Source organism: Lissotriton vulgaris, chromosome 8 (assembly GCF_964263255.1).
Source record: "Lissotriton vulgaris chromosome 8, aLisVul1.2, whole genome shotgun sequence".
Taxonomy (NCBI): Eukaryota; Metazoa; Chordata; class Amphibia; order Caudata; family Salamandridae; genus Lissotriton; species Lissotriton vulgaris.
The window spans coordinates 168893081-168920041 of NC_141696.1; the positions used below are offsets into that span (position 1 = coordinate 168893081).

Sequence of the window (26961 nt, forward strand, 5' to 3'; positions counted from 1 at the left end):
TGAGTCTTATCTCATATTATTTGCTGCTGGTTTATTCATGGTATTAATAATGCATTTAACTGTTGCATTTACCAAGTGTATTAATATTGCATGCATATAAACATATATCTCTAAATATATTTGAATTTTTGCATTTCGCATTTGGAAAAGCCTTTCTGTTAGAGAGCATTGTGTAAAATAAAACCCCAAGCCTTATTCTAAAGAGTCTTTGCATTTTGTAAAATAAAACCCTTTTCAAAAGGTGTTCGTTGTGATATGTCTCCTGCTTTGCTGTGTGCGTGTTTTGAGCCACAGTGTTGGGAGATTCTGTATTACATGAAAAGCGAAGAAAGACTCCTGTTTACAGTAATCCAGTACTGGTGAAAGAATACAGTAAATAGGGTTTGGCCAACAGGACGACTCAAGCTGGGCTGCCTAAAACAAATAGAGCCAGCAAATAGAAAGCAAGCTAATGTGATTTATAAAGCCAATGATAAGCAATCGGCACAAAGCATTCCCAGGAAGCGTTTCGAATGCCCCAAGATGTTCTTAGCAAACCAGACAGCTGTGCTGTCTGGTAGGCTTCAATCCTAAAAAGTGACACTGGCAGTAGCATTTGATTGTGGAGAAGAAGGTAGTGGTGATTGGGTCCCTTAGTCACTCAAGAGAATGTTAAAAGTGCGCCGGTAGCCATCTTTGATTGGGTACTTCTATATTGCTCAAAAGAATGCGTTAAGATGTACTTCTCGGCACAAAGACCAAGCAAAATAAATAAAACAAGTTTGGGCACAATCATTAAAAACATGTTAAGGTGAGATAAAAGTAGTATTCATTAAGATTATTACTACCTTAATCTTTTTTTTTTCTTTGTGATCTGTTTAGGGCTATCTTAATACGGCAAAATAATATCTTGTGAGACCATGGCAGCAATCTTGGATTGCGCAATGTTATGTCACCCAAATAAGATTTAGGGTGCAGTATTCTGCTTGAACGGGAGCAACATAATAGAGGCAACTTTAGATGGTGCAGTCGTCTACAGTAGCAACAAAAACTCCCATCATATTGTAGGGCCTTTTGACAACGGAAATGGTGGTAGCCAGAGATGGAATACTTTATTTCCCCGCTCACCTCACTTAGATGTGGACTCCTATAGTAATGGGGGAGAATGCCATCACTCACAAAGTCTCACAATACAACAAATCTTCATGTCACACGCACCCAATGGCTATCCTAATGGGTTTGGTTCAAACTGAAGCAAACCAATGGCAAAAGGGGGCTGTGCCGTTGCTCTATTATAGGGGAAGAGCCAGAACATGAATGGCACTTCAGAAAAGCAATGACTGAAGCCATTCTATTTAGTATTTAATCGTTTATATATGTATAAATATATAAACAAAAAAAATCACACACAAAAAAAAAATCAGAGGGGCAGCTAAAGCCATCTCCGTCCGGGACCTAAAAACCTCCAACTTTAATCAGTACTGCTGCATACACAATAAAACAAATGCATCAGATGTTTAACAGCTCTTAAGACAAATACTCACAAAAAAGACAGAACATAACTAAAACAGAGGGGTCACTATAAGATACAAAATATGGTTTATTTAACATTTCATTAGAAATATTACAAAGACAACATAATTCATGTGCAGCACTTAAGGATGTCAGAAAGATTTTTTGTAACTATGCTCTGTAACGGGGTTCACCGTGCAATAAACAAAGTTACTAAATTAAGTGAGGTTAAGTTAACTATGTTCTCAAGGGCATGGTGGAATTCATTTTCCAAATGCAAGGCTTTTTATATATGGTTATGAGATGGCTTGGAAGATAAAAGGTTACAAAAATATGTAATCTAATACAATCTACAGGTATCTTCTATTTATTTCTGAATATCACAAAAAGATAAAATACCGCTTTGCAGAAACAGCTTCAGTCCTGCGCAGAGGATATGTGAAGAATAATATTTGATTTGGTACATGAGAAACCTACTTTGGTCAACTAAAGCTCAAACTCAATGCATTTAAGAAACATCTATAGAACATGAGGGTCCATGCTTTAGTCTTTAAAAAAAGATGCATTTTCTGGATGAGAGATGGATATCTTCTGTTTCATCCTGGTAAGTGCTACAAATATAACCTAAAAAGGGAGAAAAGGAAATAAATGTAAACATTAAAATCTGTACCCAAGGCCAATATGCAAAGGTGCTACAAACAAGTGGCTAGTATTAGTAATAATTAATATACAGAAATAGATCTTTGCAGAATACACTTATCAAAACATGTTTGAAAGTGAAATCATTTTATATATATTGCCATACAAACGAAAATACATGTGGCCAATGAAAACTTATTCGGAGCAAGGTTACTAATAAATTCACATATTTATTACTTCAGCGGCAAGCTCGAATTCCATATTTTTACAACAATCTAATATAACAAGCATTTGCATTGCAATAGGTCTCAAATGTACGCAAGTTTGAGCTATTGGCATTGTAAATGACAATGCCGTTCATTTTTATTTTGGTTTATAAAACATAAATAAAAGGCATTGTTATTTACAATGCCAATAGCTTAAACGTGCGTGAATGCGAGACCTATTGCATTGCAAATGCTTGTTGATAAATGTTGATCCATCTAATCTAAAATAATATTCTTTGTCTTTACTGTAAATTATGTAACAGATGGTAGATCGTGAAGCAAGTACAGCAATCCAAGAATCAGTCACAAACATTAGGTACTGCTGAATCACATAAATTAAGTGGTCTAGCTGTTATCAAACTCACTCGTGCACGTTATAGTGTCAACAGAAGAATGCCAGGCTTGGTTAACTACTTAGGGTTCAAATCTGTGACTATTCACATCCAAACACAGGCCCCTGCAGTGGATGCACAAGTCTACAGAGCCGCTGCACGGTTTACAAACAAGGTATCCCTTGTTAGTTGTGTGAGGCTCTAGCCCAGACTTCTGCTTTACACCTGTCTGCTGTGAAATAGCATAAGCACTGTTTCTGAAACGACCTGTGCAGCAAGATCTGCTGTTACAAAAGCCTGCTTACAAGCTCTTCTGTTTTCAGTATTAATTATCTGCACAATGCACAAATACAGACAATAACGCTGGAAGCAGAGAAGGGATGATGCTTATTAAAAATACAATCAAGAGACACTGCCATGTGCTTTGGGACTTAACAGTTCTTATTTACATCTGCAGAAGGCCTTGTTATTTATTGGCTGCGCCGTTGTTATGGTTGATGCAGAAGACCTTGGAGTGCAGGCCTAGCGGGCGGGCTCGCGACTGGGGCGACCTTTTGCATTCGCGCCGCTCGGGCAGCCAGAGTCTGGGCGGCATAGTGAAACAACAGGCGCTCCCCAGACCATACGGCCAGAGTTTAAGGCGGCTAGGAATATTACCGCTAAAATCATACACTTCCAAGTGGTCATCAAAACAAGGAGGGACTAATCTCCGTGACTTATGCAAAGGTGGGGTGCAAGATCTAGAACACGTTCTGTTCGTATGTCCAAGTGAGACCGTTGTAGCAGCCAGGAACAGATATATTACCCCGAATAAAACAAAATGTAATATAAATTCGGTCCTGATGTTGATTTCCCTCTCCAATGGTCCACCCAATGCATTTGTGTGTATTAACATGTCTAATTTTTTTAAGTCTTTTTTAAAATTATATTGATGTGATAATTTTATTAGCAAAAATTTAACTTTTGTGTATACATTTGTTGTTCTCGTAAGAGAACTGAATCAAATAAATTATTTAAATTTCAAATTAAGACGGCCTGCCCCCCCTTCCCGCCCACTGGATGAAGATAGCGAGAAGGAGACGCACACAGGCAGCGACAGTGCGCACTGGATACCGCTGGAGGCGAGGGCGGCCGAGGGGCCTACACGAGTGCCGCTAAACAGGGAGAAACTGGAACCCTGGCAGCAGGGGAATGTTCTAATCAGCCCATTTGATAAGTGACCTCCTGATTGCTAGCACCAGTAGCTTTGCGCCGACTACCGCAGTGACCCTGCTGTGTAAGCAGTGGGGCGCTGCTACGTGAGTCCGCGCCCAGTCATTACCGGGATTGTAGCTGTGGAGCTACTGATGTAGACAACCTGTGATCCCCCCACACTGCAGACATATTGCCCCGCTGCACGAAAAGGCAGGCCAGACCACGTCACGACGCTGATGAGGGAGGGCTAGAGTACTTGCAAAACCATTGCATAGGTGATTTGCTGAAGGAGTGCTGAGAGACCGTTGATAGCGTTACACAGACTGTTTCTTGCTGGCTTGACCGAAGGATGGGGCGAAACAGGGCAAACCAACAAGACCAGGGAGGCTCTGACCCTGTCCAGGACACAGCGGAACGTCTGGACATCACACTCACGTCCGGATGTATTCCACACACTGCTGAGCCTGCCCCGGTGGACAAATTGGATCTCATATTAAAGGAGGTACGTGACTCCAGGAAGGCAATAGAACTTTGGATTGGGACACTGACCACTGGGTTTACTCTGCTTTGTGCGGAACACGTGAAACTCGCAGACAAGGTAAAGGAAAATGCTGTGACACTGTGCGCAATGGTACCACGGCAGAGGCAGTGACACCAATATCAAGCAGCTGCAGGGCCAGGTAGCCACCCTGCTATACCGTGTGGAGGATGCAGAGGGCAGGGCTCGGCGCAACATTTGCATCATTGGCCTGCCGGAAAAAAGCGACGGTACCGATGCAACACGCTACATGGAACAATGGTTCAGGGAGCACGTCACGAACAAGGGCCTATCTACGCAATACTGCATAGAGAGAGCACACAGAATCCCAACTGGACGACCACGACCGGGGGCTCCCCCATGTCCTCTCATAGTGAAACTATTGAACTTTTGTGATAGACATCCTCCTGCAAAAGGCACGCGAATCACCTCCAATAAATGTTAAGAATGCAAGAATTTCACTATATCCTGACTATACAATGCTGGTACAGAGACCGCGATCTTCCTTCTTGGCGATCAAGAAGAAACTTAAAGATCTAAATCTGAAATATGCACTTCTCTTCCCGTTTAGGTTGAAAATATTGTATGAACAGAAATCTTATTTCTTCGAAAGCCCCGGGGATGTGGAAGATTGGCTGGAGGTGATTGAACTAACCACAGCTGCCACATCTACTTCTCAACTCACTACAAAGAGTCAAACCGGCTTTGCTGCATCCACTGGTCATGACAACGGAAGATCGTGCTTGACTCCTGCAAGACTATATATCACCTCGCAGCAGATACAGCGGAACGAATCGCAGGCGATCGTCACGGCGGCAACCTTCACGCATGCCATGAGATTGGAAACCAAGTCCTCTTCGAAAGAGGAAGAAGCGACGCACGAATCGGACTCTGAGGGCAGTGTGGCCCTCTTCTACTCTGTGACCCTCAACTAATTAATGACATATGGCTGAATGCACTCCCACAAGTATTACTACTGTACCTACAGTGCGTTTTTTGAGACGCAATGCTCACAGTAATACAGTGTTTGTTTTATGTGATGATGATGATTAAGCCCAGGCTTCTGTAGTAGCCCTTCTGGGTTGCTGCGACAAAGGAAACATCACATGCGGAGCGCTAGCGATGTCCCCCACATGGAGAAAGCGTATTGTATGATTGTCAAGTTCCTATTGGTTCAGTCATGTTATATGGTCCGGTATAGTTTGGTGACCAGACCGAGTATTGGGTTTTTTGTGGGGAGGGTTGGTCTCATTGTGCAGGTTGCTCTAGGGAGGCTCTTATGCTTGAGAACCGTATTAGATTCTCAGCAACAAAAAGACACACTGCGATGCATACACAGGGTAGATACACCATAATAACATAGAATGTAAGGGGTTTGGGCTCAGTGAAGAAACGTCACAGAGTGCATGCGCAGTTACAGCGCCGCAAGGCACAGATAGTGTATCTGCAGGAGTCTCATATGATAGATAGCGAGGTGGTGAAACTCCGGAAGAAATGGAGGGGTCAAATTTTCTCCACTTCATATTCCAGCTTCGCGAGGAGGACCACAATTTGGGTACGACATGGAGTACCATTTACAGCTTTAGAACAGAGAGCGGACAGATTGGGAGATACATCTTTGTGAAAGGTATATTAGATTGGCAACCTGTTGTATTAGGCAATGAATACGCTCCAAATTTAGACCAAAATGAGTACTGGGACTCAGTGAACGGGGCAATGGCGGGATGGGACTCGCACCCATGGATTGTGGGAGGGGGTCTTAACGCAGTGATGGATGTGTCTCTGGACAGGTCACATCCACCACTGCATGGAGCGGGGGTGTTTAAACAAGCAGAGGCATTGTGCAGGTGGGCGGAGGGATGGGAACTATGTGATGTTTGGAGGATGCGCCCACCCAACGCACAGGGAAAACTCCTTCTACTCCCCTGTGCATGTTCTACACACACAAATAGATAGGATTTATTGCTCCAATAGGATAGCGATGCAAGTGCCTCAAACCACATATTTGCCAAAAACCTTTTCAGATCATAACCCATTAGAGACTGCCATTGCATGGGGGAAGGGTGCCCACCCTGGTTTTCACATGGCGTATGTGGCTGCAGCTGTTGGAAGACTCAGTGTTCCGCAATGATATACTAGAGACCATTGAGCATTACTTTGCAGAAAATAGCAATACGGCGACGAACAGGCTAATAGAATGGGACGCATTTAAACTTGTGATCAGAGGGAGAGCCATTAGTACGATAGTGGGCGCAAGACAAGAACTCCATAGGTCCCTCAAAGAAGTGGAAAATACCATTGGTAGGCTGGAACAAGACGCTGTAACTGACGAAGACAAAAAGGACCCACTCCAAAGGGCCAGGATTAAGCATGCAGAGCTCTTGGAGTCCCTACGGGTCATTGATTATCAAGCATGCACGTGGCGAACGCACAGTGAGGCAGATAAATCAGGGACGCTGCTCGCTAGATTGATACAAGATACCCCTCCCGCGGTGATTGTGAACGAGGTTAAAACGGTGGATGGTGTCAATGTTAATACCCAGTCTGACATCAATGCTGCCTTCAGACAATATTACACCATACTGTATGGGGTGCCAGACTACAATACAGAGACACAGACGGAGCACTTTCCGTCCAACCCAACATATCCGAGACTCACGCCAGCAGCCCAGAAGGTCCTTACAGGGCCCATCACCCAGGCTGAGATCAGGGTAGCCATGAATGGGACGGGCTCCCAATTCAATTTTATACTACATATGCTGCGTCCCTAGTGCCCAAAATGGAGCTCTTCTATAAAACAGCATGGGAAAAGGGCTCACTACCGCTCACCACAGTGCAGGCACTGGTTGTATCGCTCCCGAAGATGGGACGTGACCCCACAGATTTGGCCAATTATCGCCCGTTTTCATTATTGGCGACGGAATATAAAATATTAAAGTACTGGCCAACAGACTATTGCCCTCTTTGCCTAAACTAGTCCATGTAGACCAGACTGGGTTTCTGCCAACGTGCAGCACATGACTAAATATTAGAAACCTGCACTATCTCATGACGGAAGCTCCAAATAGGTACCCACACGGGGGCTGTATTTCTTTAGAGCTCAAACAAGCGTTTGATTCAATCAAATGGGAATATATGTTTAAGCCACTGGAAAAATGTGGGTTCCTGGAGGGATAATTTGCCTGGCTGCTCCTACTGTATACGGCCCCCACAGCACGGGCCCTTACTGGTGGCCATATCTCAGCAGAATATTCTATAAATAGGGGGACTAGGCAGGGCTGCCCCCTGTCGCCTCTTATATTCATACTGGGCCTAGAACCATTGGCTATCAAAAAGCGCAAAGATCATATCGACAGAGGTATACAAACAGGGAATATGCCGCACCTTTTCTCGGCATACGCTGATGACATCATTCTGTATCTCCACGATCTCCGTCTGCCCCTGGCCCCAATATATGTGACATTCCATCACTGTGCATCCCCATCGGGCCGGACCATTAACGTTACGAAATCGCATGCTTTTTTCTTGACAGATCACGCAGCGATCACCGATATTGACTTCGGAGATAATATCAGGTGGCTTTGCACACATTTAAGTACCTAGGTATACAGGTCTACCGGAAACATGCAGACATGTTAGATGGTAATTTGAACAGAGCAATCCGCAATTTACGATCCAGTATTACTTTCTGGACGGCATTACCGCTGTCAGTTATGGGTAGGGCCAAAATGGTGGTACTGCAGAAATTATTATATTACTTCACTAACTTACCACTAATAGTGCCACATGCACGTTCCGACTGCTAAACACTTTGCTAATTGACCTTATCGGGGGTACTGGTAGACGACGGATAAGTTTGAGGAAATTACAAGTGGGTACGCGCATGGGGGGTTTGGGCGTCGCGGACCTACGGGCGTATTATTATGCATGTCAATTGCAGTGGTTATCATATTGGACGGCAGGGTGCAACTTGCAAGAAATTGGATACACGGAGGCAGACTTAGATAGCGGTACCTTACATACCCTGTTGCTGCCTGGTGGTGCGCTCCCGAGGGATCTTCCCCCATTGCTAAGTATGGTACTACGATGCTGGAAAGCAGCGCTGCAGTATGCGCATGCACCCCCAGCTTATGCGGGTAACATTCCGCTACTGGGGATCCCACTGGCGGCAGGCAGGCTCACAAAGCATAAATTAGCACCTTGGCTGGATGTGGGGTTAGCACAGTGGCAGACCTATTCGGAGATGGGAAGTTACTGGACCATGACACCTTTGTTAACGAGACCAGGGCTCCGACTCATTTATATCTAACACATGCTGCGCTGCTTCAAAATATCAAAACACACTGTGCCACACAAAGACAAGAGCCTCGCACACATGATCTGGTAAAGATGGTTTATTATATGGGAAGAGGCAGACACCTTGTTAGATGGCTCTATATGGGCCTCAGCACACATACAAAAATCACTTTGGACACACTACAGACGGCATGGACTGAGGACATAAGACAGGGAATTGACAGATAAGGAATGGGCACGTATACTTGACCCTCCACGGAAAACATTGAGGAATGTGAGATTTACATTTATTCAGACTATGGTATTGCACCGAGCCTACCTCACTCCGCATAGATTGGAAAGAATGTTCCCACTGATGCAGCATTATTGTCCGAGATGTTCGCTAGAAGGGGCTGACCTACTTCACATGCTATGGACATGTCGGACGATACGGGGGTACTGGGACAACGTTAGACAAACAACAGGTCAGGCTGCACAACATGAGAAACAAGCATTGGAAATGCAATAGTTCTCGGATTTATTTGAGTTTGAGCTAATGGCATTGTAAATGGCAATGTCTTTTCGCCATGTGTTATGGAGTGTATGCACGTGGTGTGTAGTGGAATTAGGTGGGTTGGATTTGAATTGTAGCAATGGTGTCATGCTGCGTTTTAGATGAATATGTTTAAAAGTAAAGTGTGCCATATTGCGATTGCTACAATAGTTAATTGTGGTTGCGTTAACAATTGATGTGTGTACTGATGGCTGGTGGTGTGTGCGCCTGTAAAAATTGTGCGCTGGTGGTGTGTGCGCCTGGTGAAAGCGTGCACAGACGGCTGGTGGTGTGTGCGTTGGGGTGTGCGTGTGTTGGTGTATGGGTGAGTGTGTGTGAGCGTGTGTTGGTGTTTGCGTGTGTTGGTGTGTGCATGTGCGTGTGTGTTGGTGTGTGCGTGTGCAGCAGTGTGAGGCGTGCAGCAGTGTGAGGCGTGCAGCAGTGTGAGGCGTGCAGCAGTGTGTGGCGTGCAGCAGTGTGTGGCGTGCAGCAGTGTGTGGCGTGCAGCAGTGTGTGCTATGCGTGTGATTAGTACTTCCTTAGATAGTGCTTAGAGGCGAGTCAGTTTGCAGTGTGTGCTACATGTGATCGAGTCAGTTTATAGTGTGTGAGCTCTCGCAGTTTCTAGGTAATGTTTGATTGGTGGAAATGGCAGGCTAGCGTCCATGGAGTAACCGTGTCAAATTTACTTCACCACAATCCTTGCTTCGCGACAAGCTCAAATAAAGCTAAACCTGGAAAGTTCAGTTTCAAGAGTTTTCTGAACCTCACAGAAAGCCTGTACATAAACAAGCCACATGCACTGTATTCTTTTTTAATAATATTTTTCAGGAAGAGTATAAGCCCAATGTTTATGTGCAAGGGTTTCTTTCTTCATAGAAGGTACCTATATCCACTGAAAAAGACAGTTCTTCGCGGTGGCTTATACTCTGTGTGCACCCTGAATATCAAAGCCATAATATCGAATGAGGCAAAAGGCAAGGATAAAATATTGAACCTAAAATAGGGAAAGGTAAGTAAATAGCTATTTTCTATTCATAATACCACATCGATGTACCTTGACGATATATATATCTGCAGGGTAGGTAGATGTGGAGTTAAGAATTGTAAATCTATGCTTCCTCCTTATGCACTTACCTTTTGATATTTTGAGCTTCAATACTATGTCCGTGGTATTCTTGTACCACCTATGCATAGCTCGATAGTCAGTAGTACAATCTTTATGCTCCCATTCTCTATGCTGTGTTGACAATGTGATTGCCATTTTGTTGGTTGTTGTAACAACTATTAACAGCAGCACTTTCCTGTCAAGATGTGCAGCTTTGTCCCTGGCACACACCTATTGTAAGAAATAAAATGTGCTTCTGTGTATTAATTGCTGTGTCGTTTCTTTGATGCTGGGCGTCCTAACACCATTACTGTGTCTCAAAGTGCTGCGAATGTGACATAACCAGAGCTGCTCACACTGGAATAGGGGAATTGGGTTCGAGTCTCGGCATCACCTCAACATCCTGTGATTCTAGACAAATCACGTAATCCCCTCGTGCCTACAATGAACCTGATGCTGTGTAATGTAACTGGTGCTCATGTAAAGCGCTCCAATACCTTCCGATGGAGTTCGCGCTACATTAAACCTAGAGTAAACAAATATACTGTGATTTGTTTTACTTCTGGATGGAAGTCAGGAGTAACGAGGTTGCTACCTGCCTGCCTGACTTCCTCAGTCTAATTAAAGGCCGTAAATGCTCTCCAGCGTCCCCCGCTTACTTTATTCATTGCAGACGCATTCTTGGCGCTGCCACTCTTGTTGAGACTGCAGTGTGCAGACATCCTGCCCTACCTCAGTCTCGCGTGGAGGCACAAGAGATGGAAACGGCTCCTCAGGGCAGAGAACGGTTTCCTTGCCAGCCCTGTGCCTGAGCTGGGGACCACCAAGAGCATTAAAAGGGTATATCTGAAAACATAGCAGCGACTACATGCATCGCCCAAGACCCTCAAAAATACTCTTTAAAATGGTTGTACATTTCTTAGATATCGCTTTCTGCAGCAGCCAATCGTTGCAGCGCTGTGACAACAGGTGCAGGTAACACTCCACAGAAAGCTTCTCCATTCTGTCTGTCCATCACGATTAGACCTTCTGACCCGAGAAACTGACCCACGAGATGTATTTGTTTTTGGAAAACCAGAGAATTATATATGGTACACATTACCGTACTGTGCTATTCACCAACATCCCACTCGGCATGAGATATTGCATTATGTGGCAAAGACGCCACATTAGTAAAAGCAGAATTTATGTTTCGTTGTCTTATCCGTCTGTGCAGTTGTCTCCCAGGCACAGCTTTTGGCGAGCCCTAGCTGCTCTCTGCTGGCCAAGAATTCCCTTTGCCACACACAACCTGGCCCTCGCCCCGCGCGCACACCTGAGCGCAGAAATGTGTCTGCGGTGCTGCAAGGGCAGCCAAGTTAGAACAAATTGTACAGCGAGGATTGTGAAAGAAAGCTTTTAATTATAATCTCGAAACCGACAGTCATCAATGTCTAGCGCTCCGAGGGGTGCTGGAAGCGTTGAGGACTGCTTGAAGTCTCTTTGAAATGGGAAGCACGCTGTCACCACATCTGCTGTTTTTTTTATTCACATAAGGCTGAAGGTAAGCCTGCATTGCGTGTTTGTTTATCTTTTGCAGATAGCGCCCACATTCAACTACATCGCCTCTTGACACTTCCAAAGGCAGCTGGTTCCCAATTTTACAAGAGGGACGGTAGAACAAGGGAGAATGGCCATCTGCATACATAGCGCACAATCTGCCATGGATATATCAAGCACAGTGTCTGGGAATTTCTTTCCAAGCGCCGTTCTGAAATATTAGAATGGAAACTGAAAACAAAAGTCCCGGAGGAGTTACTAAAAGAAACAGGAGCCTACCTGCCAGGCCCGGATGGTCAGGTGTGGAAAGGACCAGAGGGAGAGTGAGAAACTCCAGCGCACGAGTCGCTCTCATATCAACTATAGCTCTTTGTGGATCCCCGGAGCGGCTCGTGGCACTAGCCCCCGCCGGGCTCCCACGGGAGGCCCCATCCTACCGCCGCTGTCCAGGCGCAGGAATCCCAGAAGAAAGACACGCCGAAGTGCCTAAACCTGGCCTTAAACGTGCTCGTCGACTTCTAGTGAGACAGCCCGAAGCCAGTGTGTGGCCTTTGCTCCCCGCAAAGTTATTCCCTAACTCGGGGTGAAGCAAGGTGTTCATTGGCGAGGCAAGAACCCTAAGTAACATGCATCAGAGGCAGCCAAGTGGGACAGTGCGTCACTTTAAGAGATCTGCAATCTGCAGGGCACAGGTCTGCATCCCCAGAGGTCCTGCTCCTCCTTTCTTGGACTCACCCTTTCATCCCATGAGTTGTAAAACTCTACAGGTCACTGCAGCCAGCTGTACGAGCGTTCAAGAGACACACAGAAACACGTGAGTAGGCGCATGTTTACCGTGCAGGAAGAGGGCAGGCAGCAGGCACTGGACCAGACGGACGTAGTGCGGTGGCATGGTGAAGGCTTTGCAGCCCCTCAAGGCTTCTTTTTGGGACATGGAGGGCTCCCGTCCTCCGGGGAACTTTGACCACTTTCCACAATTCCTTTAGGTGGTAAAGGAAAACAAGCAACAGTGAAAGCAATCGCTTTTGCAGTTGCTATTGTAAAAAAAAAAAAAAAAACGGCGAGTGGTGGCGCGCGCCACTGCCAGCATAGGTTTTGAATTATCGCGGCTGTCAAGCTGCGATAATTCAAAACATACGGCCTCTGGTGCGCGTAACAGACACCAATAGGCCATAGGCGGAGCTACGCGACCGCCTATGGCCTATTGAGTCTTCTGTTTGAAAACACAAAACAGCACGCACCCGAAGGTCAATTAAATTGGACCTTGGATTCCACAACGGCACGAGCGTTGTGGAATGCAAGGTCCATTTTCAATTCAACCAGAATAGGCTTGCGCTGCGCGACACTGCATGCGCAGTGTACGCTAGGCCCGAGACCTAAAAACATGGTGGAGGAGTGCATTCTAGGTTTGCATACACGAGTGTCAAAACAAAGTCCAACACCGCTTTATAGACCTGGCGATTATCTTGGCTATCCGGGCACTCACCAGGAGGTAAAAATCCCAAAAAACTCCAACCATATCAACGTGGCATACAGAGCTGCTGCGCTGGGGCAGTGCTGAAAGCGCCGCACTGCGCAGAGAGGAACTTAGAGGATTACGCCAGACATCTATAGCGTTAGAATGGGAAGTTATGCTCGAGGCCATAAAATCAGCTGACATCGCATAGGGACAACTGGGATGCACACAGTGGAATATATATGGGGACACCCCTTAGTTGAAAATGATACCTAGATGGTAGTTTTCTACTCAAATGTATAAAATCGTTATGAGCTGACGACACCAAATATGGGCAATGTAAAAAAAATTATTTTAAATGCACTTGGAGGGGTGGGGGGGGGGTTGTTGGGGAGGGGGATTTGGGACCAGGTTCCTTAGAATGATCCTACGGAGCATAGCAGAGAATTGGAACTGAAGTGGACACAGAAAGAACATGGACATTTGTGATACTACAAGAATTTTATACGCAACACCGTCCTGGATGTACACAATGCATGTTCTGTGTTTCTTTATTGCAATAAGTGAAGGCTATATGTGATATGTAACATGTAGATATGATACAAATAATATATAAAATCAATAAAAATGTGTTTTTAAAATAATGGTTGATGCCGAAGACGACGCAACTTGATGCATGAATGTATAATTAAAAGTTTTTAGTCCCCCACAGATTGTTGGTAATAAGGTTATTCTCACCCACCACAAGCATATAAACATGTCTGAGTTACTGAACATAGAATGCAGGCAAACAACGGAAGTGTAAGCGTGTTGACTGAAAGATCAACCTCAAGATTCCATAAAGGGTGCTCCTTGTTTTCAGAATAGGTGGGGTGCTCCCTCCACCCTGCTACCGAAAGGCGAGGAACAATCCTGAAATTGGAGACACTCCACTCAGAGCATGTTTTGCCAGTCTGCGAGTCCCACGCAGCTGCTCTGAATCACCCATGAGAGCGAGCTCCAGTAAAACGTTTATAAACGCAACTCCTCTTACTTTATAAGATTTCAAGACAACTTTATTTAACAAATGCATTCTGAAAGTTGTAGTATTTTTTCCAACTAGTTCTAATTACTCAAACCTACTGTACTAAACTACTAGAGTAAAATAACACTGGAGAAAGATCATGGTGTCCTTGGTGACAGGGCGACAGCTGGAAAGTTTATAGTTTACCAGAGCTACTTATTCCATCGATTTAAGTCATGTGAGGTTTAACAATGCACCATGAAAGGTTTTTGGTGAGAACACTATGCATGCCAGGATACTTCAAGAAGGACTACCTCAGGCTCTTGAGCAAGCCACCACACTGCTGCACTGATCACGGATGAGCTGGGTTGATATTCAGGACTCGGGCAGAAGGTGTCATTTTAAAGTTTGAATGAGCTCACACGGCATGCCCCAATGTACTTTAAAAAGTTACTTTAAAGGAGAAACTTAGTGAATGATTTCACAATAGATCTCAGCCTCCCCTCCAGCTGACATCATCAAACTAGGCAACACTGTCGAATAACTAGTGTTGGTAACTGTTGAGCATGTATGTATGTGCGCATCTGTGTATTTATGTATGCATGCCTCTAACTGGATGGCTCCTTGTATGTTCTCTACACTGGATGGCCCCTTTAAAAATCACAGAAGCAGAAACTGAACATGTAGCCTCGTCGAGTAGTCTAAAGGAGAATCTCTGCGTGTTTTAAACATTAATTTGTTTTTGTAATTTGTTGTAATAGAAAAGCTTCCAGACCAGACAGAAAATCCACATTGGTCTTCACAAAATTGAAGACAGAATATGTACACACTGCTTTATTCCACCAATCTCACACTCACCAGGCCTTCAACGCGGCACACTGAACTCCGCGAGCACACAAAATGGAATTATTATGATAGTTAAGTACACTACTTCAACGGTAACAGTGACTGCTTTTTTACTACAAATGTGTGTAATCTGTGCTTGTAATGGATGGCGAGAAGTGCAGGCACACGGTGTCCTTGATAACATGCTTTATACGGAGTGCTGGTACTCTCCCACTGATAGCAACATATCCCCTGCTAAGAAGGGCTGCTAATCTCAAAATCAAAATAAGTGTAGGTACTCCGAGCCGGACTGTAATTGCCCGTTTAAACCACTGCCATGGAGACGTCTTGCTAAAATATTTTTTCACATATCGACCCCCTCCCCCCTTCCTGCAGCCTTCTAGTTTATCAACAAAATAAAAAAATATTTATCTTTTTTTTTTATCCACTTGACCAATGATCTGCCTCTCTTTAAATGCAGCTATTGTGCCAAAGTTTCTCGTAGCAGGAAAGGCCTGTGGGCCTGCTTACCATGGGCGCGCAGGTACATCTGGGCTTGGCTGGCCGTCGGTGCGGGGCTACTGGCGTTTGAGCAGAAAGCAAGGAACGCATGGGAGGTAAGAGATCAGAGGGGGTGGATATGCAACAAGCCCGCGATTGGTGCACACCCGTGACAGCGAGCGATCTGTTTTCAATTATTGCACCCGTGTCTGGGCACGATAATTGAAAACAGATGTGGCTTGGGCGGGTAACCGACACCAATAGGCCGTGGGCAGAGCAAAGGCGGGGACATGCACTGGCCTTTGCCAAATTGTGTGCTGTCTTTATTTGAAAGACACACGCAAAGCCCATTAGACTGAAAAACAAATGCACAAGCGTGTGGTGAGCTTCGGGCGATTTCTGGAGCCCCTTACAAAATGTCGAGCAAGCAGCTGCTATAGGCTCGACCTAAAAATAAGGACTCCCAACTTGCTGTCTATATAATTCGGTAAATGCAAAAACAACAATTGATGGACGGAATGTTGCACAATGGCAAAACATTCACCCCCAGTCACAGATCTGGGTTTAATCCATCGTTATTTTGCTCACCAGACCACCCCAGTTCGGACATGGCAATATGCAAATCAGTCTTGACCCTGTGCCTCATGGGAACAGTGCAGCCCAAACTGCCAAGCAATGTCTTTCCTGGACCGGAACCAAGCATCCTAGGACCGGTTTCTGGCTATCAGCCGTCATCAGCCAGGATAGCTTGATTCCAGTGGCCTGGAGAGCACGGGACTCACGTCTGAGCATACCCGTCCCACTTGGGGTGACAAATGCAAAAACAATTGATGGACGGAATAATGCACAATGGCAGAACATTCACCCCCAGTCACAGATCTGGGTTTAATCCATCGTTATTTTGCTCACCAGACCACCCCAGTTCAGACATGGCCATTGGCAAATCAGTCTTGACCCTGTGCCTCATGGGAACAGTGCAGCCCAAACTGCCAAGCAATGTCTTTCCTGGACCGGAACCAAGCATCCTAGGACCGGTTTCTGGCTATCAGCCGTCATCAGCCAGGATAGCTTGATTCCAGTGGCCTGGAGAGCACGGGACTCACGTCTGAGCATACCCGTCCCACTTGGGGTGACAAATGCAAAAACAATTGATGGACGGAATAATGCACAATGGCAGAACATTCACCCCCAGTCACAGATCTGGGTTTAATCCATCGTTATTTTGCTCACCAGACCACCCCAGTTCAGACATGGCCATTGGCAAATCAGTCTTGACCCTGTGCCTCATGGGAACAGTCCAGCCCGAACTGCCAAGCCATCTCTTTCCTGGACCGGAACCAAGCATCCTAGGACCCGTTTCTGGCTATCTGGCTATGGCTGTCCGGGGGTCCATGGGACCCCCTTTCCACCCTTCAGATGGCTACCGTCTGGGGGTGCATTGACAGCGCACCACCTTTTTGTGGCACACTTTCAGTGTGCCTCCTGACAGCTTCTTTGCCGCTGCACTTGTGTTCATAATATGGCACGAGCACAGAGGCAAAGTGTTTCCCTTATTTGCATCGGGACATGCCTTGACGCAAATGGGGAGCGCCCTCAAGATAGCGCTCCCTGTATTACAGAAGGGGCCACACAAGTGTCTGTGGCCCTTTCGATACTACCAATGTGCCTGCCCTGGGGGCACACAAAGCAGGAGCACATGCCCGCTGGGCCCCGGAGTACTTTCTGTATTATAGCTCCAGATGAATAGGCAGCTTGAGTTTTTTCTGTAACCTCCAATTTTCCTTTCCACTTACCCGCCTTCCAAACACAGACCCCAGCGAGGAGTTTCACCTCTCATTCCATTTGGGAGAAATACCGGCTATCCCCAGAAGAAGTACACACGGTTCACTTTCACAGCAAGGACAGCTTCATGCCAATAAACTCAAGTGGCCTGCTCTTATGAACAGAATTCTTAATCATCATGGGTTACAACGGAATGTACGCAGTTATCGGCACATGACTTAAAAAAACAAGCACTGGTTTAGCCAACAGGTCTTGCCTTTGGGACCTTATAAGCGTTCAGCCATGCAGCACCTCAAGAAACAAAAATGCAAATAGTCCTCGTGATTTTAGGTGTCTGTCAGTTGTTGTGTTCCATATAACAGAAAGCTGAGGGCTGATGGGGATAATAGTGTTAAGGATCAATCCCCGCTAAGCGAGTGTTGATAGCCACCATCAGTTTCTTGAAAGCAGTCCACCAGGGAGAGACCGATAAGAGCATCTGCTCTCAAGTTGAGGGAACTGTCTAGATAAACCATTAACTGGAAAATTGCCAGTAACTATGCGAAATGTCACATGAATCGCCCCCACACAGCTCTGTCTGCTAATATAATGGTGGTGTTATCTAACAGAATCTGAAGGGTGCTCCCTGAGATGGAAGGGGGAAAATTCCAGCATGGCAAAGCATGTTGAGTGCATCTCCAGCACAGGTCTGTTGTGGACCAAAGGCCCTGTGCCATCATACTGCCGATATGTGTACCCCAATCCAGCAAAAAGGCGTCTGCGACTACAGTAGTCTAAGGTTAGAGCGGTCCATCTAAAAGTACATATCTAGGTGAACTAATGGGAGGCTCTGTATCGGAGGCAAAAAGGTTTCCTTGATACCGGAGCCACAGGCACTACTGGAGGGCTCTTATCCACCATCTGGCATGCTGCACCAACACGATTCATGAAGCAATAATATCAAGCAAACATAAGACAAGCAGCACCAGGAGATGAGCCAGACATCCCTGAATCATCTTTTGAATATCTGCAATCATCTGACAAGGAGGAGAAACCTTCATAAGAGTCATGGCCTTCACCATTCATATGAAGGTTAACCTCTGTGTTGAAGTGAGAAGAGCCGTTTGGGAATTAATCATAAAACCCACGTCATTGAGGAAAAACATTGTGCACTGAAGGTGTTCCTGAACCCCTGAACCAGAGCCAGGGACTCCACTTTCACTAGCCGGTCATCCAAGTATGGAAATACATAGGTAACAGACTGTAAATAAAGCCACCACAACTGTCAGCACTTTAATGAAAATGAATCGAGCAGTCGTCAGCCTGAATAGCAAGACCATGAATTGAGGAGGCTGTGAATCACACAATGACCTCAGGTACCTTCTGTGGGTGAGGAGTAATTGAAGATTAAAATAGACAAGCTGGAGCTCTAGGGATACCAACCAATCCCACACATTCAGAGGCAGTAACGCTTGGCTCAGGGACAATATATTGAACTGCTGAATGAACAAGTTCAGAAAACACTGATCTATGAGAGGCTTAGTCCTCCCTCATTCCTCGGGACCCAGTAAAGAGAGTAGAATCCTGTTCCACTTTCTTGCAAAGATAATACCTCTTTGCATCTTTTTTCAGCAAAGCAAGAACTACTGCCTCTAAAAACCTGTGCTGGAGAGCACATTCTAGTGGAAGGAATACAGTTGGGGGCAGGGTTAGAAAGTGTAGGGCATAACCCTTTCCAAATTAGCTGAAGGACCCACCAATATGCCGTGAAAGTCTCCCAATTGGTGAAAAAGTGGAATAGCCCGCCACCTCCACTCTACCAGAAGATGGTGGTACTAGAGTGCATGGAGATGAGGGACTGGGATTCTTCACCAAGGCTACAAGCTCATTCTCACTTTTCAACGGCAGCCAAATCTGGACAGGAGCGGTCCTGAAAAAATCCAGCATTGCCAGCCAGAAGGCCACAAGCTAATACATGGTAAATTGATGGAGCCGAAAGCTCCAACCTCATCTTTTTTTAACATTGTGATCTTATCAGAAGTTTATTATCAGTCTGGCATCTGGGAAGTGTTGAAACTCCAAACAGTCTCAGGAGCAGGACAGTTGCGGGAGGAAGAAGACTACTTCTGCTTCCTATGACGATCTTCTGGGATATTGTTCCCAGAGGACTTATATGAAGGCGAGGGTGATCTCTTTAGCGCATCACTGCTGGCCTTGGTGAAAACCAGTTCGGAGAAAATGACATTGTCACTGTCAAAATACAGAGGAATTTAGTCACCAAGTGCTTCGGACTATCATATTTCACTATACTAATTCAAACTAATCCTTTATGGGTTCCGGAGTAGCGTGCATCTGAAAGAAACAGGTTAGTATTAGATTCCTTACCTTAGAATATTCCCAGGTGTAGCAGTACCCTTGCGCGTCGGTAGGCGCCGTCTGCGGCTCCGCGTCTGTCGTCCGCGTCGATGGCGCCGGGATGATGTTGCTGGAGTACTTAGGCGCCGCCCTGATGTCAGTTCTTCTTTTTTCCGCGCCAGCAAGCGCCGATCCGGAAAAGGTGGTACTCTTAGTAAATTTTTGACTAAACGTTTTCGATCATTTTTGATCCTTTTTCGAAGTCTATTGAATCAGACGGTGCCGGTAGGGATGCCCGGGTTCAAACCCTGCGCCGACTGCGACTGACTGATGTCGGTTACTGTTGCAAATTCATCCTGTGCCCTGGGCACCCCAAACTTTTTGCTGACTGGAACTGGTGGTAACTGACTCCGACTGACCCTGGGCTCTGTTTAACCAGGCCCAGGGCCAGGGCCAAGCTAAAAGGAACACATTAGAACACAGTTAAGACACCCAACATACACTAGGGTACACTATAGTATGGTGGGGTACCCCTGTAGTTGGCATGACCTACCACCTAAGCCCCTAGTATGTAATAGGACAGGGGATTGAAACTACCTAGAGGTCTCCAGTATCCTGGGGCATGGCAGTTTAGAGGCCCGCAGATTCTCTGCACCAGCATGTGTGCAGTGCTGAAGCCTGAGGTCAGTTTAAAAGCTGCACTGGTGTCCAGGACAGCTTTTTCAACCTTAAATTGTGCCCAAACTTGACGTTGGGGGTAGGGGCCCTTAAAAATTAAAAACCTACCATGTTTCTGCATATTAGGGACCCCCAGGGTCACCCCTAGGTATCCCAGGGGTTGGGGGGTCAGTTATCTATAAGGAGCGCCCTTATAAAATGAGTTTTTAGAAGCCTGGGTAAAGTGAAATTTTACATTTCACTCCCCACATTGTCTTAAAGAGGTGCTCAAATTCGACTTTGATGCTGGAAGAATTGGGTAAGGGTGATCTGAATCTGCAGAAATATTGCAGAACCCCTAAAGTCTCCCCTAGTTGCACAGGGGGTGGGGGTCCGGTAGAAATTAGGGAAATACTTATAAAATATGGTTTTATAAGCCCTGGTGCTACAAAAGTGGCGCAAGTCATTTTCCCCATTGCAAACCCCATGGCCCATAGGTTAACATGGTAGGAAGTGATTGATTAATAAATGTTGATATGAGAGGACTAGCCGGACCATTTAAAGACTTCCCAGAATGGTCGTAGGAAATCCAACAATATTATATTGTTGAATTTCTCCTAAAGTGTACATACAATAAGTTATGAGACTTTGTTTGTAAGTCCAAATTCAGCCTTTCTGTGGTCTGCCCTGATTGGTCAGAGTTAAGTGGATTAGCCAGGCTGCTGGGAGGGCAGTGTGCTGTTCTATAGGAATGCCAGGCCAGGAGGTGGCGTTGTAAACTACGTTCTTCAAAGACAGAAGGGAGGCCTGGGTTTCAATCCACTAAGACAGTCGTGACCCAGAGTCAGGGCTTGGCTTAAGAAAGGTATGTGCAGATGTTAGGAGGTGTGTTTAGCCATTATGAATTTGGAAGACTGATGCACTCTGGGACAAACTAATGCCACACTCCACAGGATGTGGTCATACCCATGAGGAGTTGCCCTGCTCTCATTGGTCAGCAGTGCCCTGGTGCTTGACCCAGAGAATTTTGAATAAGTATCTGAGAGGGGCAGAGCCCTCCAGATCTGCTGCTTGAAACTTACGGAAGCAAGAAGTGCCCTGCTGCAAAGTTTGCTGAGCAAAGATTTCTAAGGCCTGACCTCTGAAGACTGCACCAAGTAAAACTGCAGCCCTGTGGATTACCTTGCTGCCAAAGGACTAAGAGTGGACTCCCTGCAAGCTACAGGTTAACAGAGTTCACCTGGACAGCCCCACAAAGAATTCCAAGCCTGGAGTACAGTGAATTTGTAAGGGTTTTGTTCAAGTGGATTGCGGCATTGAAGTTTCACACTTTCAAGGACCCTCTTGGAGATTCCAGAACCTTGGAATGTGTGTTGGATACTTTGGTCCCTGCAAGCAGAACGCCAGGAAGGTGTTTTGACTGGACCCCGCTTGCTGAAGAAGGCAGCCCACTACAGTGGTGAGAATTTTTCAGAACAATTTATAAAGGTGTGTCCCTGACAGAGAAAATGAAATGACTTAAGGGGCACTGGTGGTTTCTAAGCACTAGAAAGTGACTAATCTTTAAAAATTCATATCTCTGGTTCCATACAGTGGATTATTTTCGTTTTGGTGTCATTTAAAAGATAAAAATAGTACCTATTGTTATAAATTGGTGTTGGATTTTTATTTTGTGTTGTGTCATAATTATTTACTGAAATTGTGTTTTTGAATGCTTTACATACCTGTCTTTGAAGTTAAGCTTGTCTGCTTGCAGCCACGTTACCAAGGGTTGAGCAAAGGAATAATTTTCTAAGACCTATGCTGAGTCCTATCATGTGTTAGTGGCCTTATTGCCAGTGGTATACCTACATTTGCCCCTACCAATAACCCACTTTCCAACATTTGGTGTTTAGCGGTGTGGATGAGGACTTGTATTTAAAAAGTACACCTTTCAGTGAATATTTTAAGATTATAAAAATCCTCTAAATTGCCTTAGAACAAAACTTTTAAGTTGGAATTTGGACTAAACTGTTTTTAATCCATTGTTTTGATTTTTCCAAATTGTTCCAAGTCCATTTTGCCTTGTTTTTTTGTGACCCAAAACTAGGGAACCATGGAGCTGGACCTGGCTAAACTGTCCCAGTTTAAGATGACTGATCTTAGGGAACAGTGTAGGCTTAGGGGGCTGCATGCTGCCAAGAAGATGAGGAAGACAGGGTTGCTTGAGTCCCTAAAGGCCTGGGCCAGGGCAGCTGAGGAGAACCCAAGGGGGTAGGAAGATGTCCCCCCCCACCCACCAACCTCACCCGAGAGGGGGGGTGAGGATGAGACCTTTCCCATTGTGACTAGTGTTAGCCATGTGAATCAAGGGGGTGGTGGGAGTGGGGAAGGGTCACTTACTCAGGTACCACTACTGTCCCTTGCAGAGAGACAGCTTCAGGCTCAATTAGAGTGGATTGCCTTGGAGAAGGAGAAATTCGAATTGGCTAAGAGAAAGTGGGAGAGGGAGGAGAAAAGGAATGGTGGCAGCGAAAGTGAAGAAGATGCTGAGACGTCCAGGGGTGGTAGATTTGAACCGAAACTTCCCAAGGGCATAGTACCCAAGTACACTGAGGGTAATGACATTGACAAGTGGCTAGCAGCTTTTGAGAGGGCTCTTAAAATGAGTAGGGTCTACTCTAGATATTGGGGTGCAATCCTGTGGGAGTGGATTCCAGTAGCTGGGAGGGATAGGCTCTTGACCCTGAAGGGAGAGGATGCAGAATCCTACCAGCAGATGAAGGCATGCTTAGTCAAGAGATTTGGTTTGACTCCAGAAAAGTACAGGGTGAAGTTTAGAGGCACCCAGAAATTGAGTTCAAAGTCTTGGGTAGACTTTGTGGACGTTTCAGTAAAGGCACTGGAAGGCTGGATTGTGGGTAACAAAGTTGACACATATGAGGGATTGTATAATTTGTTTTTGAAGGAACACATTTTGACTCATTGTGCAGAAGAGAAGTTAAGCCAGTATCTAGTGGACTCTAAGGTGACAGACCCCAGAGAGCTGGGGGAATCAGCTGATGAGTGGGTGAGAACCCGGGTTTCTATTCAGCATCAGGGGGGTGACCAGAAGAAAGGAGGACAGGTCCCTCCCCAGGGGAAAGCCCAGGGAAATGAAGGTCAAAATCCTAAGGAGTCCTCCAAAGACCCACAAAAACCTGCACAAGGAGGGGGGGCCCGAGCCAACCCAAATTCAAAGGGAGGGGGTTTCAGGGAAAGCCTAGTAGGTTATTTGATCCCTCAAATTTGGGTAAGTGCTTTGACTGTAACCAGCCAGGGCATAAGCAGGGAGATGCTGTCTGCACCAAGAAGCTCCCCACTAAGGGGCCATCCACAGGGATTGCTAGTGTCAGTGTAGGGGTGGAGGGTGGTGTACAGAACAGGCAGGTGGTGGAAGCAACCTTAGTGTCCCTGGGTGGGGTGAGTATTGCCACCATTGCTGCCTTACCTCCAAACATGGACAAGTACAGGCAGAGACCTAAAGTGAATGGGACTGAGATTGAGGCTTTCAGAGACACTGGGGCTAGTGTAACTATGGTCCTGTATAAACTGGTGCCGCCAGAGAGGTTGTTACCTGGTGAGTTTTACCAGGTGACACATGCAGACATCACTACCAAACTCCATCCCATGGCTGTGGAGGATTTGGAATGGGGAGGTGTGACAGGCCCTATGAAGGTAGCTGTGTCAAAGGTGCTCCCAGTCCAGTGTTTACTGGGCAATGATCTTGAAGCCTCTACGTGGTAAGAGGTGGCGAGAGGACTCCATATGAAAATATTGGAGCTCCCTGAGTGGGTATGTGCTTTGACTAGGTCACAGACTAGCCAGAAGGGAGGGGCTGGACACTTGGACCCTGGAACAAAGGGCCAAGCATCCAAGGACAAGGGCACTGGGTCTGGTGAGCCAGCCCAGGGAACTCCAGAGGCGCAGGAAGAATCTAACCCTGATGGGGAGGATTTGGCCTCTGAGGTAGGGACTCCATCCCTGATAGAGCGGTCAGATTTGGCAGAACTGACAGGAGCAGGTGGACCCTCCAGAGAAGAGTTCAGTCAGGGACAGCGTGACTGTCCCACCCTTGAGAGCTTGAGGCGGATTGCTTCTAAGCAAGAGGAAGGGGATGACAGTGGGTTTCATAAACTCTACTGGGAAGATTGTCTGCTTTATACTGAGGCCAGAAACCTCAAGGAGGGGGCCACCAGGAGATTGGTGGTGCCCCAGAGGTACAGAGAGTTCATCCTGACTTTGAGTCACTATATCCCCTTGGCAGGACATTTGGGACTGACAAAGACATGGAACAAGTTGGTGAACCATTTCACTGGCCAAATATGTCTGAAAAGGTAAAGGAGTTTTGCAGCTCCTGTGTCACCTGTCAGGCCAGTGGCAAGGCATAGGGCAAGACAAAGGCTCCCCTAATACCACTGCCAGTGGTTGGGGTTCCTTTTGAAAGGGTGGGGATGGACATTGTTGGTCCCCTGGACCCACCTACTGCATCAGGGAATAGGTATATCTTAGTAGTAGTTGACCATGCTACTAGATACCCGGAAGCCATACCTCTTAGAACCATTGATGCACCTGCGGTGGCTAGAGCACTGCTTGGTGTGTTCACCAGAGTGGGTTTTCCAAAAGAGGTTGTGCCAGACAGGGGCACGAACTTCCTGTCCAGCTATCTGACTGCTATGTGGGATGAGTGTGGTGTCAACTACAAGTTCACCACCCCTATCACCCACAAGGAAATGGTCTTGTTAAGAGATTCAACAAAACCCTGAAGAGCATGATAAATGGGTTGTCAGAGAAACTCAGGAGAAGATGGGATGTTCTCCTCCCCTGCTTACTGTTTGCCTACAGGGAGGTGCCACAGAAAGGGGTTGGTTTCAGTCCTTTTGAGCTGGTGTTTGGACACCCTGTGAGGGGGCCATTGAGCCTGCTTAGAGAGTCTTTAGAGAAGCCTCTTAAAGAAGCAAAGGACAATGTGCTTGATTATGTGCTAGGCCTGAGATCTAGAATGGCGGAGTACATGTACAAGGCAAACAGGAAACTGGAGGCCAGCCAGGAGCTCATGAAGCACTGGTATGATCAAAAGGCTACTATGCCTGAGTATACTCCAGGACAGTTGGTGTGGGTGTTGGAGCCTGTGGCTCCCAGGGCCCTCCATTTTTTTTTTTTTTAAATTTGTTTTTATTGCAGAATTAGAAACCATTGCATACAATAAATCAACCAGCACACTCCTGGTGTCCCCCTGCATAGTTCGAATAACATAGTGTATACACAGCCATTCAGCCCGTATCCCGGGGGCCGGGCGGCATAATGTTCCAGATTGCCAGCAAGACATCACAGTGAGCATCCCTGAGGGACAATGGTCGAAATCTGTTCATGTATCTGCGTTTTACCCCACCAACCCCCAACCCAACCCCAACACCGTCCATCATAAGCTAACAGCCGGTCTCAAGGCGATACTGCCATCCCACCCCCCAGACCCTGTGAGGACCCTGTTGCGGCAGTGCCACGTGCCCCTGCCCCTGCTCCGCTATCCGTTCATACTCCACAAACCGTGAGGCAGTCACAGGCCCGGTAGTGCCTCTGTTCCCAACCTGGATCCCGGTGTCCAACCCACTCCTCTACAGCCCTAGAACAACACCCGCGCCCTTTCCCCCCAGCAACCGCTAATGATGTGTGCCGTGCCCCTGACTCCGGTGTGGGTTCCGCTACAGATCTACTTGCACCTCCATACTCGGAAGCCGCGCAGTGTCCTCATGCCCCATCCATTCAATCCTCATCGTCCACCAAAGAGTCACGCAGAGCCTGCACTATCAGCTCCCACGCCCGCGCTGATTCCAGGCTCTTTTCGTTGTCAAGCTTGACTGCTTGTCTCATACGGAGCACACTCTCGCATTCAGACCACCTCAGCAATTCATTCGTCCACCTCCTCACCGACGGCCCCTCCCTGGATTTCCAGTGCCAGGTGATCTCCCTCTGCGCCAGTATCAGCCCCAGGTCAATAAATTTGCTTGTCACCTTAGTGGTTTTTGTGTGTGGGAACCAGAGCAACAAGCACGCCGCCATATCAAACTCCACCTCCCTGTTGGTCACTGCATTGAGGAGTCCCCCCACCTTCTCCCAGTAGTCCTCCAGTTCTGGGCAGCCCACAACAGATGATCTAGATCCGCCTCCATCACCATGCACCTCAGACACCTCGCCTCCTGTACCTGAAAGTATCGTTTGATCTTCTCCGGCGGCAAGTAGGCCCTATGCAAAACATAAAAGTGCACCTGCTGAAAGCGCGCGTTCCTCGTGCCCTTCTACGTGCGCTTAAGGATATGACCCCACGCCGTGTCCGGAATGGGCCTGCCTATGCTCACCTCCAATTTCGCTTTCAGGCCCAGGAGCGGCTCCAACCCCTCATGCAGCATCCTACTATGGAGGCAGGTCACCGCTTTAAAGGTGCCGGCGGCC

General features: G+C 46.5%; 1 protein-coding gene across 2 annotated transcripts in view; it reads right to left on the bottom strand.

Annotated features, from left to right (window-relative positions):
• Window positions 1-1561: 1561 nt before the first annotated feature.
• Window positions 1562-26961, bottom strand: part of CLNS1A (chloride nucleotide-sensitive channel 1A) — a 157050-nt gene continuing 131650 nt past the window's right edge. For both annotated transcript variants that reach the window (XM_086933894.1, XM_086933895.1), the window contains one exon: window positions 1562-2115. The gene's annotated coding sequence lies outside the window, so the exon portion shown is untranslated. The remainder of the gene's footprint in view (window positions 2116-26961) is intronic.